Source organism: Paramormyrops kingsleyae, chromosome 1, assembly GCF_048594095.1.
Source record: "Paramormyrops kingsleyae isolate MSU_618 chromosome 1, PKINGS_0.4, whole genome shotgun sequence".
Classification (NCBI taxonomy): Eukaryota; Metazoa; Chordata; class Actinopteri; order Osteoglossiformes; family Mormyridae; genus Paramormyrops; species Paramormyrops kingsleyae.
Window position 1 is genome coordinate 23,869,447 of NC_132797.1, and position 19,377 is coordinate 23,888,823.

Consider the following 19,377-nt stretch of genomic DNA (forward strand, 5'->3'; position numbering starts at 1 on the left):
TGTACTTCTTCCTCTGTCTGTAATTATACCTCCCCTCTCTCCCTGCTCCCTCCCCCCCAACCCTGCCCCCCATTACTATCTCACTACTTATGATTCATTTTCTGTTTCAAGCTTTTTTTTCCTACTGCGATTCACTTTCTAAATCACGCATGAACTTTCCTTTACTTTGTTGTCCTTTCCTTTATGCCCCAATCAAATGTTCTGGCAGTGATGGAGAGAAAAAAAACTTCTCTTTTGTGTTGCTTTGAATCATAAACCAAGTTTTATAGCATTTCCCTGGGTACGTACTCTTGTCAGTCAGTACCATAATAGTAGTTATTTAATAGTGTAGTAAATTTTAGGTCATTCTTTTCAGCCCTAACTGCTAGAAAATATTGTCTAGAAACCATTACTTTGCTGTGCTATTTAAATATAAATTCTTAATGCGTTTTTTATAGCCTGTATTAGATATCCTTTTAAAATCAATTAAGTCGTCCTACTATCCAACATAATTTAAAAGTACTTCCACTTTTAATGTCTTCCTGTTAAGTTTACATTTATGTGACTATATTACGCTCACTGGCCAGCATAATTGTGAAACCCGAAACTTAAATATGTCTATGAGTGTCAGTAGTTATTTCATTAAATTTATATTAAGATTTATTTACTGGTACATTCTTGGTGGTATATTTATAGGGTTTGCATCCATAAATGTTCCCTTTGAGATACCTCTGTGAATAGACTGAATAGTGTGTGGTCTAGCAAAGGTCTATGTCTTCATTAACCCTGAGAGTACTTTATTCACAAATGAAGAAAATAGGTCGTTCGTTTAATGTCTGGTTTATGCTGTTCACATTTAGTAATTTACTTAATTAAATTGTTTTACAAAACTATTTTTGGTTCTTGCCTTTAATGGACTTTTAAAATGCTTTGTAAACATATATGGTTAGCTGAAGTTAATGTATTGTTTGTTAGTGGTATTTTTAATTGATTTTTTATAATCTTTTATTTCAAAAAAGGCTTTTGTGATTAGTTTTTGCAGTTCTTCGATTTTCCTTGTGTTTTGAACCTGCTTGTAGTAAAGAATAATAATGAATGCATTGTGAGTTTCAGCTGCAGTATGCCTCTTGCGGTCCTGTCGCAGTTGACTTTATTCTTCTTTTGTTATTTTCTGTACATTCATTATAAACATCTAAGTATTTGATTTTTTTATCTGTTCATTTCTCCTTAATTTCCTCCACATCTTTTGGTCTAAAGATAATAACTCAGCATGACAGCGTGTGGTAATATTGCGGCTTCCAGTCTGGTAAATCTTTTATGAAACACATAATAAGTAAACCAAGGCCAAGGACCTCTGAGAAGAATGTACTGCTGTCAAAACTTTGAGGGAAGCACTGAGATTATTTTCTCTTGTTTCTTTTGCATGTGATGAACTGGTGGTATAGGGCAGTGTAAAACAAGCACCGGGTGGGTCGGTGTTGGCTGATCGTCTTCTCTGTCAGGAGTTCCAGCTGTGACGTTCTGCTCTTTCGGGGGAAGTTCAATCAGACAACTGGCTGAAAGAAAAATGGACTATTACCATTCATTACTCCATCCATCCTCTAGCCACTTATCACAAGGAGCTTGGATCCTATCCCAGATACCATGGGGCACATCCTGGATGGGATTCCAGTCCATAGCAGGGCAGAGTTGGTACACGCTACATAAAATATGCTACGGTAGAAAATGTATAGCCTAAAAGATAGGAATCTTCTACAGAAGGAGCCGTACAATATAGTAGCACCTTTGAACAGTCTTGAGTCTGACAATAATAACAGACTCTGGTCCTGAATAATGGGTCTCATTCTAGTCTGTGCTGGTCAGAGGTGGAGCTGAGACCCTCCTGTTTTTATTGCAAGGGATTTGTTAGACATCTTAGGGGGTTGGTGTATGGGGTGAGGGATTTTTGGGTTTCAGTGATGATTGGTGCTCTCACTGTGGCCCCTGGCATGGCCTCAGAGGCTGAGCTAGAGCACAGACGCAACGCCATAACTCTCTGGCTCGTTGGTCCTCTGTGTAGATGGGGCCGAATCAATGGGTCATTGAGATGAATGGGATCCAAGTGCCGAGTGAGGAATGGTAAGTGGCTGGATGAGAGTCTTGGGATACTTTTGTTACAGCGTCTGTCATAATCACTGCAGGGGAATAACTGTACTGTAGAAAGCCCTTTTTCAGGAGTAAAGTGTGTTTAAGTGTTATGCTCTCCAGACTCTAGTGGAGGTCTGGGTGCCACGCAAAGCTGGCAAGTCGATTTGCACTGTCGAGGATAACGAAAGGCAGAAGACTTGGGGGAACTTTTCCAAGGGAGGTGGGGGGGCTTGCAACTTGCAAATCCACCATTTAATTCCCAAAATGAGTCTAAGAAACATTGCCAAATATTGACAAATTCTCTTAGTCTGACTTGGAGATCAGCCAAGGAATTTAGAACAAGAATGGAAACTTCCAGAAGGTAACATCCAGCAACTCATATTTTCTTATTATTTATACTTAGTTAATGTTATATTCATTTATCTTCTAAAGTGCTCTTAACATGTTTGGGACATGAACCTTTTTTGAGTTGTTTTGAATGGCAATCGTTTGACTCTTGGCAGCTCTCTGTAGAGTACAGGGATGAACCTAGTGAGTCAAAGGAAGCTGTAGAAAATGGATCTCAGCATGAAAACAGAGGAATCGGTCTGAGGGGATGCAGAGAGATCTTTGTTTTTATGGACCAATGAAGATACTGCTATGGACTCCATATCCCTTGAAAGGTGAGACCTATTTTGACTTCAATAACAAATCCTTCACTGAACAAGGTTGCCTCTGTCATTGAAGGCAATCCAGTGAGGGAAACTAGGTCTTGTTGATTTTGATATATCTCCCCATTATTGTTCCATCCTGTAAATGATAAATACTGTATCTGTGTTTGTATGTGTGTATTTTTGAGCTCAAGGGAAGTGTTTCACAATGTGCCTAGGTGTCATTTTTCATTTTAACCCCACACTTGAGTGTCTTAGCAACAATAATTGAAAGCAGTTGTTTGCTTTTTTAATGTCATGTTTCTGCTGAGCTTCTGCAGAGCAGGTATTGTGCCCCACTGAGACTGTTATTGGCATTTTGTTGTCCACTAGAGGGCAGCCCTTAAGCACACAGAAGTCATACTGGAGTGTGGAAGTTAACCTGAAGCACAAGATGCTTTTTTGCCCATTATTATTACTTACTAACAGAATAAAAATGGTTTTCTAAATGCCCCATTTTGTTACGGCACTGTTTCTCATACCATTACTGTGTCACAAAATGCAGTGTGCTTATCTTTGCGGTTGATCTACACTTTCATATTTACCTACCTGTTATACTTTTTAAGAATGCTTTATTGTTTTAGTTTACATCATATAGAACAATCACATAGTACACTAAAAATGATATCCCTTGAGACAATGGAATTTGGAGTGCTTAATTTAAGTCACTTCAATTCAATTGAACCCGTTCCGAATGAGATGCATTGTGAGTAGTGAAGTGAAGATGTCTGTGTGCATGAGTGTGTCCGAGTGATGTTTAACAAAATCCAAACCAAAAAAACATCTGATCTGATTGAATCATTCGGGGCTTGTGTCTGGTAACAGTAAATGTAACCTAGGCATGATGTATTAAACGGTAGGTACAGTAGCCTACATTTAGTATTAATCAACAGTGTTAATTAGTTTGTACTTTTTTACTGGGCCCTGAGGCATAGTGAAAGGACGGGCAAAGCAAGCAATTTCCTGGGGCCCCGAGCTGGGTAGCTGGTTACAAAGTACATCATCACAACAAATCTGCTTTATTTGCGCATTCGGTAAAATAAAGGACTTGTGCTTATTCAATTCTCTTTGTAGATATTATTATATTATTAATTTAGACTTCACACTTAAATAATGGTCATAAATTTTACCATGTTGGAGGAGTGGGGGTTGGGGGGCCCCATGGTGTGTTTTTGCCTCGGGCCCCTGGAGTCCCTAGAATCACCTCTGAATGGGCCAGTGCCTCCATCCCATTATCCTCCAGATACCACCAGTTCCGTCTTCCCCCTCTTGTGGCTCCTTCTACAGGCCTTTGGATTTTATCGTACCAAGTTTTCAGCAGTTGGTCGACTCAGAGGAGAAATAAGTCCCTTTTACGCTCGACCGCTCAGCTTGCATTCACTCATAAAACGAGTCTATGATATTAGTCTTAGCTTCCAGCCATGCTGCTATCAATTATTAAAGAAAATGCCCCTTAGCTGTCAAAAAAGGAAGGAGTGAAACCTATAAAACCTTATAGAGTCTTACGTGATCGACTACACTTTGGCGTAAATATCAGAAAGTAAGGTAGGTGTTTCAGCTCATTTGAACAGGAAGAGAGCAATTAGTGGCTAGCGTAACTCCTACACCTAAATGCCAAGACGACGCAAATACAGAGCTATGTAACGGGCAGGCTGCGATAATGCTGACCTCTCAGATGAAGGGTTCATTTGTTCCCACTGTATTTTTAGCAAGGTTTTCTTCTGGCAAGGCCGTGCGTGTTCAGCTCACACGCCGTACAATTGCCTTCTGACGGGGAAAGTGTTGCAGTCATCTGTCTGCCCCCCCCCCCCCCCCCCCCCCCCCACACCACCCCCTGACCCGTCACACAGGGAAAAAAAATGGACTTCAGAGACAGCCCCCGGTTCCCTTTGACAGCCAATTTCTAGGCACTCAGGTAAGGCGAGTGAATTAATGTGACCGAGGCAGGAAACACAGCTTACGAAACATTACCGCCTGCCGTTCGGTTGTCCTCATTGGCTGCTATATTTGGAGCCAATGACAACATGACAACGATCATTGTGCCGCAAATGTTGTACGAATATCCTGGAAATTTTAAACCCTATGGAGCTTAGGGAGAACAACTACTTCATGACAGCCTCCAGGTCATTTGTTTGGCAAGTTTATTCCCTTTGAGAAAATCAAACTTTTTTTCAAACCCCCGTTTTAATGACGAAATTGAGCTCTCCGATTTCATGTTGGCCTCTACCGCCCCCCGCTAACCTTTAAAATCTTAACTGCATCTCGAAATGTCGTGAGCCGTCAATGTTGCCTTTCTTAGGAGCAAATTTCTTGTATGCTGTTATAGCTCAGGTCATAAAAATTCCTGTGCCAAAAAAAGTGTATGCATGTGGCACAGGTATCTAACACCTCCAGGGTTGGGGGTTCAGATCTGCTGTGTGTGTGTGTGTATTATGGCCCATACAATGTGATAAAAATCTGTTATTTTCATGTTGTGGGGGCCATCAACTAAAAAACTAAAAATGCCAAAAGTCTCATATTTTATTTGGTTACTTATGGTTAGGGTTAGGGTTAGGGCTGGGTAGGGATTAAGGTAAGGTCATCATCGATTGGATTAGGGTCTTGTCTATAGAAATAAATGGACGGTCCAGACAAAGATATGAATACATACGTGTGTGTGTGTGTGTGTGTGTGTGTGTGTGTGTGTAGTTTGAATGCTCTCCCCATGTTTCCTCCTTGTACCATGGTTTCCTTCTGTAGCCTACAGACCTGCTTTTAAGTAAAACGGCATCCTCAAAATTGCCCATAGTGTCACACTGTGGGTACGAGTATGTGTACCCTGTGATTGGCTTGCATCCCACCCAGGGTGTAGCCCAGACTTACGCCCTGTGATTGGCTCGCATCCCACCCAGGGTGTAGCCCAGCCCCATGTCCTGTGATTGGCTCACATCCCACCTAGGGTGTATCTCAGTCTGGAGCTCTTTGATTGGCTCGCATCCTGCCCAGGGTGTAGCCTAACCCTATGCCCTATGATTGGCTCACATCCCACCCAGGGTGTAGCCCAGCCCTATGCCCTGTGATTGGCTCGCATCCTGCCCAGGGTGTAGCCCAGCCTGGAGCCCCATTCAGCCCAGGATAGGCTCCAGTCCCCCCCTGCAATCCTGAGCAGGATAAGCTGTTGGAAGATGGATGGATCGATGGATAAATGAAAAGTATAAATTACATTCATTGCTGGGAATTAAACACTCCAACGTGTCTTAGGAGAGATGTGGAGTGAATGTGAGTATAATACAAACTGTATGACAGTCCCGTTTGGTCTAAGTAGATGGTTATTTGTGCAGGAGATCCATCACAGCAGCAATATTCTGGGTAATACAGGATTTGTTTATAAAAAATCCTTCCATCCATCTTGCAGCCACTTATGCTGGTCAGGGGAGACCTGGAGCCTATCCCAGGCAGCACAAGGCAGCCACAGGCCCTCAACGGAGTGCCGATCCATCATGGGATATACACACACACACACACACACACACACAACATATCTTTATGGGGGCGGCTCATTCATTTCTATGGGAAAAATGCTAATGCTAACTATGACAACCTTAACCCCTACCCTGCCCTAACCATAACCATAAGTAACCAAACAAAATACAAGAGTCTTTGCATTTTTAGTTTTTTCATTGCAGTCGCAGATTTTTATTAAATTGAGTTTTCCCTTATGGGGACCAGGAAAACAGGTATTCATCACATTGTGGGGACATTGTGTCCCCATAAGATAAGGTATGCCTGCTCATGCACACAAACACACACACACAAACACAAACGTATGCGCACACAAACAAACAGACACACACATGCACACACAAACACACACGAACACACACATGTGCGCACACACGAACACAAACACACACACATGCTCACACACACTCACAGGGCGGAAGGCAGGATTCACGTCCCCCAAGTATGAGGCAACACTGCTCCTCCCCAAACCACAAAGCTGCCCGTTTTAAAAACTTATATTTATAAAAAGGTAATAGCTATTCCCCATGACCCTTTTCTGGGTAAGTCATTACAGAAGATGGATGGATGGATATTTGCGATTCATCGGGACACCGGGGGCAGGTCACCTGTTGCGGCTGAGAGATTAGGCTTACGAGCCAGTGATGGTGTTAAAAAAAAAAAATAGCTAAATGTCACCCTCAGTGTAAAATAGTATGGAAATTTTAAAAATGCCTGCGTCAGATCGTAGGAATATGTATCTCGCTCGCCTTGAGCTCTAGCCTGGTCACGAAACAAGGTCTTGCAGTCAGACTCCTATTTTAACTTCCCTTTTATTGCTTTTTTCCATTTTTATGTCTCATTAAAATATTCAGTAGTGGGGGTGCAGGTGGGGGCAATACCATATCTTTCTTCCAACTAGTAAACCCAAAGTACTCATATATTCTCAGTACTTTCATAGTACTTTTAAAAGTCCTTTTCTCCTCCCAAAGCTGATTCGTACTGTGTCATGCATCACTAATCCTCCAGTGAGTTTTTTTTTTTTTCCAGCAAGATGTCCCAATTTACTTTTTAGAGCCGGAGTGGTTTATATAACACTAATGTGCTTCCACTGTGACGCATTGCAATGATCTAATAGCGCCGCGCTCCGAGCCTGGAGGACTGATCTCCGCATTGCCTCGAGGCTGAGAATAAAACTTCAGGCCACCTGTCAAGTACGGAGTACGATTTTCCCAACAGTACGGAGCTCCCTCACAGGTTTCTCTACTAGCTGGTTTTTGTCCCTGGAGGGGCTCCTGATGCTGTGCTACTCAGGGGGCTTTTGATAAGGCCTCGCTCTGTAAGTCCAGTCCTACAGGCTTAGATAGTTAAATACTTCAGATCTTTTCCTTTGGGGGATAAACCAGTAGAATTTAGCTTTCAGTTTTGGAGAATGATCCTATCAGTTCTTACTGTCATTGCTTCTGACATATGATCCCGTTGTCCTTTCAGGCTTATGTGGCTCAGTGGGCTGGCTTCTGTGCTTGTGATCGGAAGGTCGCCAAGTCGAGTCCTAGAGCAAGACCCTTAACCCCAAAATCCAGGGATGCGCCTAACTGTATGTATGGCTCAAAGCAGAGCAAGATGGGATATGTGAATAGAAGCAATTTGATGTATTTGCACAAGGACTGTCAATAGATTAAAATATTTAATCGTGATTAATCGCACAACTGTCCATAGTTAATCACAAATTAATCGCAAATTAAATTATGAATTTATTCAACATTTACCATTGAGGGATTTTTTCAGGTGTTAATATTCTTACCAATATTAGATTTGGCAAGGCATTATTGCTTTTTGCAAATGTATGCATTTATTATTGAAAATTACCAACAATAAACAACAACAAAGATTGTTGAAAGGTCATCAGAAACCCTTCATCACTTAAGAAAAACTCAAGCCCAACAACAGATCGGCATGTTGACCTGCTAAATATTACATATTACTCAGTCATATATATAGAACAGAGGTCGGCAACCTTTTTAAAGCAAAAAGCCATTTTATCCTAAATGTCTGACCCAAGATTTACAAAGAGCCCCAATGGACAGAGAAGAGGGTTTGAGATATGATTTTAATGCAATATCGGTATGTTATATATGCATTTAACACAAAAACAAAACTTAAAGTACTTACAGAAAATAAAGAAATACAATGTCGGGGGGGGGGGGGGATCTCAATTTTAAATCACTCGGATATGTAACAGTGTAAAAGTGACTAATAAATTGTTCAGTTCTGTAGTGATAGTCTTCATCCTCACCCAAGTTCGTTTGACTCTGCAGTCGTCTGCGCTTCACTCTCCACTTAACTACTTGTAAGTGTGCTGACCGAGCAGTGCAAAATGTCCTCACCACTCCGAACTCAGCTGGCTATAATATGTAAATTGTAGAAAATATTATAAATTTATGAAGATCTGAGAAGGTGTGATGACATTTTACTACGAAAAGTATATGAAGGTATTACAGATCCCAATAAACTTAATAAGCCTACATCCAATCTCGGACACTGAAGAAAACTACGGAAAGCATATATACCATTTGACCGGAGACATATAGTCTCGTAGAGAATGACTTTAAGGAAGATGTAAATTATACAGTTAAGACATCACAGAAGCGCGCGACAGACCGCCTCATTCACATATAGCTAAAGAAATACCTAAATGAAAAATGATATTAACCCATAAATAAATTATTTATATTTATGAAAGTATTATCATAATATGTTAAGACATGAAAATGCGAATGTGTCTATCGTTCTGAGAAGAGCTGCAAGCTGCATGATATTTAAGACCAGATGTACTTCGATGGTAACTTATTTCACATTGACAGTATCTGCATATAACTTTGGTCTTGTCGATGGACCCATCTGACAGAGTTTTGAAGCTGAACCTGCTATTCAAAATACCTTTTTCTTTGTTCATTATTTTCCCCGAGTTGCCATTCGACTCAACACGCGTTAATGGCATCAAAAAAATTAGTCACGTTATAAATATAGTTTCCTGTACTGGAGTAAGGAGAAAGAGCCCATATAAGGTCAAACGTGGCCATATTTCTCTGGGATCAATAATGATGAAGTAATACATGATGTTGCCAAGTCCTTATTTGAGGAAAGGAAAATATTCACTGCTAAATGTTATTTCTCTTGTAAATACATTGAATTATATGCATGATTTTGTTTGATTTAGCAACAAGTGGGATGTATGATTTGTATATTTTCAAAAAGGACTTTCATTTTCCTGGCTTGTTTGCATCTGCCATCCTTCTTTTGCTGGGTCCATGTAAAGTTTGGTGTGGCCAAGTCATGTCGTTGGTTGCCTCATCCGCACCTTGCAGAGGACATTGTTGACCACCTTTTGACTGTGCTATCCATAATAACAATATGTCTGTTTACTGCAGTATTGGTCTTTGTTGTTAATCCCTGAATTTGTCATCTGTTTGTTTGCTGGGTTCATACACACACTATTCAATAAGAGCAAATATTTTCTTTTGGTGAACTGATGGTGTATTTCTTTTAACGCCTCCCTGAAATATCCCATCCTTATTTATTATGTATCAGGTTGATACTAGAGCAAGATCAGCAGTGTTGTACCTTTGTACCTGGACGCAGAGCCATGAGACCACAGGAAATTGATTCCACACCTTTTTGGGTGATGGAGATTGGAACGGGGTATCATATTGTTTTGTGATGTCTTGTAATATTTTGTGCTGCCTTATTTAGTGTATTTGTACGCGACTGTGGCTAAACCACTAAGCATTCCACTACAGCTGTAGCACATGACTAATAAAGATCCTGAATCTTGAAACAGACTCAATGTTGAGTGTCATTCCGATTCTTCTTCTACAGCAGTAATAACCATCTTCTTCCAACAGGATCAGGTAGCTCATTGATACATACTGTGGATGACTCAAGCTGGGTGGCTTTAAATTGGAAACTTCTCTCAAGAGAAGTATTTTCTCATAACAAATTATTGCCATTGATAGTCCGCATCTCCATTCCCTGAAGGAAGTCAGGCTCATCTGCATTTGCTTATGAAATCTAATTGAGCAGATCGAGCACTTATGAAAAGTGTGGCTTTGTAGTAAAGGTGCTTGGAAACAGCGGGAGGAAACCAGTGAAAGTTGAATGAGAAAGACAATTAAAGGTAATCTTGAAAAGGGATGTGAAAAATCTGGAATGCTTCAATATACTGTACGCCCACCTCTTTCCTGGGCTTCACTAATGCAGAGTTAAATGTTCATAAAGATCGTCCTGTTGGGAAAATCGGTAGGTTTTAAATCTTGACATCGTTAATTTTTAAGAGCTGTTGAAAGGGAGTGCTGGCATGTCCTGGACATTGCCTAGTTTATAGGACCAGTATAGTGACCAGTTCAAAGACCATTCTGATGATTATAAGACCTTTCATCCTACGGCCAATTTCACGGTGCCGTTTCGTCTGAAGTATGTAACTTTTGGCCGATGACTGAAATCATTTAAACCAGACTTTGATCCCTTCTTTGCAAACATACCAGGGTGCCATTTAGCAAGACTGAAAGTGTAGGATTGGTGTTCTCTTCTTTATAAGGCTTGTTCAAGTCAGGCATTGTGTGATTGTTTCCACAAAATCTGTAAAATACATTTTCAGTGCTTAATAAGCAACAAGAGGCTTCTGTCCTGATCTCATTCGAAGTTTATCCATCTCAGCCTGGAATTTGGCTATGGGATCCGAGCATATGTATGCAGTTCTTCCACGGATAAATGTTGCCTCTCATGCCACACGTGGAACATCAACGGTCAAACAGAAATTTTGATACAGAATGAAAAACTCATGTCCGTTTTCTGCTACTTTCATATTTTTCCAAGACTTGCACAATAAGTCAGTGACTGGAAGAAAAACAAGTGTTTCGTTCTTTTCTAAGATATGGGATCGATAAATTCCAGGTCAGCTTCAGCAGACATTTGGAGCAATTGATGGCAGCACATCCTTTAGGGAAGATGTTAGATCTACATGGGTCACTGACATTCTCCAGCTGCTAGTGCATCAACATCAATATCTCACTGTCCTGAGTAGCGTGTCAAAGCATGCGTGATAACATTTACTTATTTAGCAGATGCTATCATCCAAAGAAATGAACAATTGGGAAAGCAGGGTCAGACAGTCACTGGAACATTTGGACTTGAGGACCTTGTTCAAGGCTCCAGTGGTGATATAATCGCTGTTGGCACAGGATTCTGACACGCAACCGTTCTATCACGGGCACGAAGTCCTGACCCCCTGATCCGCACATCGCCTCTGCTGTCTGAAGCTAAACAGACAAATTCTGGGAGTTATTTTTCCACGTCTTTTTTTTTGTTTACAAAGACAGTGGTTCTAACGTTTGATGTGGGAGTGTGAGGTTCACTAGAATCTTTATGGGAAACAATGAAACAGGAATAATTTCATTCGGTTAAAGTGATGGAAGTGAAAAGAGGATCTTTAAGTATAATTTAAGTATATATATCAATATAAGCGCAGCAGTACCCTCTGCTGGATAAGCAGATGGATGGAGGGTCAGAGTGTATGGGAACTGAGTACATACATAAGTTTGGGCCTGTGTATCTGAGACACATACATATACAGGTGCTTACAATGAGGTTACGTTCCAAAGAACCTGTCGTAAGGGGAGAATATAGTAAGTCAAATATAAATATGATGTGTTGAATTAGTTTATAAATTACTATGACTGAATATGTAAATAATGAATTACTATAACTAATTAAATTGAAATGCAAATGAATATATGTTTATTTGGTTAAAAACAGTATATGATATGTTGTTAAACGCTGAATGAGATGTTTACGCTTGCTATCGCTACAGAGATTGGACATGTGGTTGGGTGAATGTTCCCATCGCCAGGCATCAGTAGAAAGTATTGTGCCGCAATTCGCTAACCTGGGAAACTCAGAGTTGACGCATCGTTGTAAAGTCGAAATATAATGGGTTGAACCATCGTAAAATGAGGAGCATCTGCAGTATATTCTGTAGCATATTGTGCCAATAAACAAAAACCCCAACAGTGAATCATGTAAAGTACTAAAATCTATCCGTTTCCCATAACCGCTTATCCAGTGCAAGGTAGGGGTGAGAATGGAGAATACTGGCCTGTGATTGGCTGAGGTGACACCATCATCATTCTGAACTCTCAACCCTTACCTCTCAACAGCTGACCTTTCTAAGTATCAATAACTTTTGGCTCCACTTTATATATATTTCTCCTGTTTACGTGTATCTAATCTGTACATAAAATAGTTCATATATCTATATTTATTCATGTATCGCTATACAAACTGATCAATATTCATTTCTATATACTCTCCCTTATATATGCTACTCTTGTAAATACTACTTGTAAATTCAAATTCTATATATATGAAATATTTTTAGTCATTTAACTTTCTGGTTAAATGATAAACTGAATTTCATTGACCTGTACAGTGACAATAAAGTTGAATTGGATCCGGTCGGGTCTGATCTGAACTGATCTGATCATCTAATGATGTCATCCCAACCTTGTACTGGATAAACAGTTATAGGGAATGGGCGGGTTTTAATACTGTATGGAAGTTGGTTTGTTGTAGTGTTTAGTATTTATAATAGCAGTTGAATACATCAATAACACGTGCTTCTTCTTGTCAGGATCAGGGGGCAGTGAATGGGTTTTGCCTTATTGTCTTAGGTAGTGATTCACCCACGAAAGACAATTGGAGGGATTTTGACGGCGCCGCTCACCCTTCGCTTTGAAAGGATCCCAGACCTATTTGTCTCCTTCATACCGCATGACAGGCAAGAGCTGGTTAAAGTGACTGCTCCGGGATCTAATATTAGAGTAAAGAGTGTGCCAACTTCTGTTCCTGTGGCACAAAGCGAAATCTCGGCTTATTGGAAGCAGACACTCAGAGGGGGATTCTGAGATGCTCCCCAGCACTGTGTCAAAGATGAGGAATGCGTATGGGGGCCGGACTTAATGTGGCTCATTAAAGTAATAATTGGTGTCGTTTAATGTCCGTGTCGGGAAGATGAGCTGCTTTAAACAAAAGGTCTGTGTAGCCTTCGGACATTTCTGGAGTCTGAACTGGGAGGTCCCGTAGACAAACGATTTACTGACCGGCACTGTCAGGCAGATGTCACAGCAGATGTAAATAAGAAGAGAATAGGTAGCTGGCATCATTTTAGAAAGAAATATTGTGTAGACATATTGGCTCTGTCTTTGAAATGACTCTGCATTTGAAGTAGGCCGGCCAGAAGCCGAGAGTGTTTGTTTGTTTGTTCTGACTTATTGAGCCCAGCTGATTCTGAGCTGTTATTTGTGACTGAATGGTTTGATTTTCATACAAAATAAACACCAAAGTCACAATAGTAGCAACTTCCTATCTAGTCTCCAGATTACCAAAGAAGCCTTTGATTAATTGTCCTCTGATCTCCCTCCTAATATCAAGCCTTGAGTTTTTCTTTTGTAAACCTTCAAACTGTATAAAAGTGACTGCAAAAGACACAAATACCTCTCATTATCCTCCTGATGTCATTTGATCGTTTTTGCTCCCAAGTCTGCCCATCCATCCATCCATCCATCCATTTCCTGTACCCACTTGTCATTTTCAGGGTCACATGCCCACCTATAGGGCAATTTCATAACTCTATTATATTTCTAAAAATAAAATATGTAAAATATAACAACATATAGTTTACAATTTTAAGGAGATAGTATAATTATATAGAACAAAATTAGCCAGAAATGTAAACCAAAATGGTAAGATGTGTAACCAGCTTGTATTGTCAGGTGTGCAGTTTGCTTGATAACTTGCTACAGATTGAAACAAACTGTAAATTAGGCAGGCCTGACCGTAGCAGCCACATGTTGAATCAATTTTTGATGGTTAAGCCAAACAAATGGCATAAATAACAAGACTTAACAGTACAAATGCATTCAGTTTTTATATTTTCATAATTACATTCTTCACAGAAGTATGAAAAGGGTTTTGACATCGGAAGCTCACGCACTGGCTTCCTCTTGGTCAGATATCTAAACGTTAAAGTGTTCAGTACCTTATAAAAAGCTTAGCTTAAGCTCAGCAAAGACAAACAACATTCTTAGTTCTAGTGTTTTGTACTTGTTTTTCTCTTATGACTCAGCTCCTTGAAGGTGTTTTTATTGTAACCGCTTGTCATGCTTAGTCAATAAGCCTTATAAGTAACATATGTTACATTTAAAAAAAATCTTAGCCTGAATCTGACAATGACATCTTATTGCGAATCTATATCTCCACTCCTCTGTCTACCAGATGATGGATATATAACTTTTATTACTGATTATTCATTAATGCCAATATGGCTGAAAATATTCATAATAATTAAAAAATTTGTGTTGGATTTTACGGGTAGGAATTAAAACCAGGATATGCATTGTAGGGAATAAATCTAGATTACAGCTCCCTTTTTTGTGACATGAGGCTTTGCTTAATAAAGTTGATATTGATTTTTCAGAATGATAGGATGATGACAGGATAATAATAATTTATCAGAATCAAATGATACCAATTTATCAGTTGACTCCAGTTGCTTTAAATATATCCCATTGACATAAGTTTCCAGAGTCGTTGGGCTATGATGTATTTCTACTGTTACATACAGTATGTTTATTGCAGCACAGTGGCCCTGCAGCATTGTCACCTTTCAGCTGCAGGGCTGGGTGTTGAGGTTGTTTCTGGGAGCTCAGACTTTGCAATGGTAGCCTCACACCCTGTTCCACCTCCTCCCACATTCCAAAGCCCTGCCTCTCAGATCAGCCTTTGTCTCGGACTGCATGCCGTGAGCTGCACTCTCTATACTTCATAAGATAAACTCTGATCATTCATGGAGAGATAACCATTCACTGAAAACTCATTACTATTTGTCTATGTATAAATATGACCAAAAGTGTGTGTTGGTTTTTTGCATCAACTAAACTCTTAGTGACTTGATTGATATATTAATTCTATTTATAAAATTTGTGTGTAAATTCAGTTATATACATATAGCATGTGAATATTACTTGCTGTAATTTCAGATCTTTATTTCATCATAACATTAAGACAAAAAAAAAAACTTGCTACATGTATTGTATGAATAACCTATTATTATTGATAATTTATTGATAATTTTGATGACCATGGTGATACTTGCTTAGAAGATGAATAGATTGATGGGTTAGTATCAGTGTATAGTATTAGTGTGTTTTACTGCTATCAGAAGATTTAGAATTCGTGGTCATGAAAACATGGATGGTTTGTTTGGTGAAAAGTTCCTACTCAGATCACTTTGTGATCTTTGCAGCAGCGAGTTGGGGGAAATTGGGAACCTCCGCTTCATTACATCTGGTTCCATTTCTTTCCATTCCTCCGTTCCTAATTGTGTGTGGGTGGTGGTGGTGGTGGGGGGGGGGGGAATGTTGGCAAAAGACGCAATCCTGCCCACTCCACAAATTTCCTGGAGCGGCATGTCGCTGGAAAAAATCCAAATGTTGGGACGACATGGTCTACATCAAATTATATATATAAAAAAAGTAATTACTTTCCTCCTCTGCTCCCTAACCATCAACACTGTTACCCACATCACTGTACTCCATGGATAATTTAGAGTACCGGGTTGCCATTTTGAGACTCCATTTGCCATGCTTAAAAACATAATGCGCAGAGCCTCTTTAATTAACCAACCTCAGCGCTACACGAAAGGATACATTACTTTAATTGAGCTTCACTGCCTTCTGACAGTCATCTATTATTTTGTCTTCGATATAAAGGTCTCAGCCGTGTACTCGGTACTAGTCCAGTCCCATGTGGCACCCTAGGCAAGCTTCACTGCTAGTGCCCCCTGTCTGAAACAAAATGAAATTGGCTGGCTAAGTCGGCAGCCCCTCAGAAGACATTTCTGCAGTTGACATACAATTGAGGAAGCAGCATCAGAACGTTTCTGAAGCAAGTGGGGGTTAATGGCCCAATGGCAACCAGCCACCTAACTCACTAAGCCACATACCACCTACCACCAGAAGACGGCGCCCTAGGCAGCCGCCTATGTCAGCCAATGGATCGATCAGCACTGTCTGTACTGAATAAGCAGTGGGAAGAAGTAAATCTCACCCTGACATCCTAGCATCAGTCTTAAGAACACAACCTGTAACAATGCAACACAGCTTCTTATTTTTAAGAACCCTTTGATTAAGAAAAGGAACATATAACAATGAAAAATCTCATGACGGCACTATATTCTGCAGGCATTTAAAAGACGGCCTGCCGCAAGCCTACAGGTGATTCTGCCCCCGGTGGACCAGTTCTCCAGCTTTCAAGGCCAGCTTTCATCCATCAAACGCCTCCTGTAGGACCACACTTCAGAACTTATGCAAAATCGAGCAGATGAGCCTCTCGTCACCAAGCCGCCCCGAGCGCTTATCGTGCTTACTCAACCATCTCCGGAAAACCCCGGCATTTCGGGGGCAGCAGGTGAACCGTGCCCCGAAAGTGTACTCGTCCAACCTGTCGGGTTCAAGGGTGTTATCTGACAAAGGAAATGCCATTCACCATTGTTTTTTTAAAAAAAGTAGCTTAAACAGGTAGATGAAAATACTGTGGGGATTTCCATTGATATTACCCCCATAATTAATGTGGATTAATGATTCGGTTAAGCCAAGCTGAGTTAGGGTTTGGATTTTGTCAAGTTCAGTTAGATTGGGCGCCCCTAACCAGGGGTGTGGTAAATGCAGGCAAGTTAGGACGATTCCAAGGGCCTCCATAGGGGCCCTAAAAAATTTGGAACATAATTGGTCTGGGTGGCGCCCCCACCCCCAAACAATCCACATTTTTGCGAGCAGTAACACTCGCTGACTAGTGTCAGTCAGCCTTTCTGTGGGAAAAGCCGTAACATTTAAAGCGATGAAGCAGCAGTACACACAGGAAGATAATCCAGACCGGAAAGGTTATGGCTGCGTTATCTTTGTGGACACTTACCTCGCTGTCAGCTCCGTTATGAGTCTGGAGAAAGGTTGCAAACAGGTGCGATATGCAAAGGGTCTTCCCCCTTTGAGTTGACGACGTGGTGTGACACAAACCTTTCCGGGGGGGGGGGGGGGGGGGGCATCTCTGGAGTGTTCACAGCCAGAAGGGGATGGGAATCAGTGAAGCCATTTTCTTATCTCAGATACGTGTAGTAAATCTCCGAATGGCATGCAAGTGTTTTCTACAGCCAACTAAAGGCCCTCTCAACCTCCCCCCCACACGGAAAAATGCTAATCCAATGACGTGAGCTCTTTCATGCTTCTTAATTAAACCTGTGGGGAAATCCCCCCCCCCCCAAAACTCCATGAGTCATCAGCACTGTAACATATCAAGGGTTTTACGTAGCTCCATGAAGCTACATAAAAAACGCTTTAAAATATATTAAATAAATGTACATAAATGAATTGAAACTCTGGCGAGCGTCTTTCAGCTTGGCCCCAAAGCAGACTCGACTTTTCAGTTTCTGGCACACATTCCGCCTTTCTCTCCAAATGTTATTTCTGACTGTAAGATAGTGGCCATGAATCGGCCAACACCAGCTAACAGGAACACAGCTTTAGATGAATTAGACGCCACTCGGAGATGATGCACTGACATACCCATTAGTCTCACGGGGAAATCACGAACACATTCACATCATGTCGCCGGATCAAAAGGAACAGTCTTACAGAAAACAAAAGTTTCTCTCTGCGTAGAACGAAAACTGGTGCACTTTAAATTGTTGACATTTAAGGGTCCGCTTCTCTCAAAGATAAATACAATTATTCTTCCTTTAAGTAGTGTAGCGTAAACCATTCCTTTTACACAAACATATAATATATACAGTACATGGATATCTATCTCACATATTGGAACAGTAAGGAGAGTTCATTTCATTTATCAAAACAACAATTTGATCTGATCACACAGACCTTCAGGGTACAAGTAATAATTTTTTATTTTGGCACTAGGATCTCATCTGGGGGCGGGAGGATCCCCTAATTTGTGCCCGGTCCCCAGTCCCCCCCCCCCCCCCCCCCTGCATACATACATGGGATGTATGGTTAGAAGATAGATAAACAGATGGGTGGATTTTTCTTGCCTTTTTTCATTATACAGACCTACTGTAGCACACCAGGCTACAAACAAAAAAATAAATAAATAAAAATCTACACTACTTGAAAAGAGGTGCTATGGTCTGGAATTTGCTGAATGATATCTACAGAGAGAAGCGGAAATCCTACCACTATTTGCTTGGTCATGCATGAAAGGCCATAAGAAAATCTTTATCCCAACAAGATCTCCGATTACTACTAATGAACTTAATGTGATATTTGTGAGAGGTATAAGAAACTAGTCTGCGGGTGGAAATAAAAGCACAGAAACCAAGAATTCTTCTTAGAAATGATGACATCGTTGTAATTTTGAACACAGAATCACAAATAACGTCAATATTCATGTTCTCAGCTGGGAGCATCAATGCAGCCTTTGTTTGTGGCCTGACTACCCAAACACACCTCCCTATAGCATGCAGACAACAGAGGTACCCACAAGTCATCTCTTCTCATACAATATCTGTCCTTTTCATTCAGGTCTTTCTCAGTGACCTTGCTCAGCAGGCAGCCGTAAAATCCCGAATGTCAGTCATGCTCAAGCTTACCACAGGCATTTCACATGTGCAAGTGAGAAAATGTCAAACAGGGAAACACGCCCCCCACCATTTTAAAAGCAGAGTATTGTGACACAAGGAACCCTGGTTTTACTTAGAACTAATAGATTTTTCTTCTGTGTTACTTTGAATACGTGTAATGCAATATAACAACTGTGTAATGCAACAACTGTAACTCTTCTGGAACCAATAAAACACTTTTTTCCCCACATCGCAGTAACACTGAAAACACCTTTAGCTCGGTATTCTCAAAAATGTACTAAACAATCAGTGAAGACACTACAATAATGGCCACTCATCAGGCTAGACAAGACATCAACAATTTTGCAACTATCATCCTTCACACCAGTAAATGCCCTGATGCTATTTATTCCATAC

General features: G+C 40.6%; 1 long non-coding RNA gene across 1 annotated transcript; it reads left to right on the forward strand.

Moving 5' to 3' along the window:
- The first annotated feature begins 3 nt into the window (after positions 1-3).
- LOC140590826 (uncharacterized) lies at positions 4-10,113 on the forward strand. Its single transcript, XR_011991672.1, has 2 exons — positions 4-2,768; positions 7,767-10,113. It is a non-coding gene; the product is annotated as an uncharacterized lncRNA (long non-coding RNA).
- Positions 10,114-19,377: the final 9,264 nt, after the last annotated feature.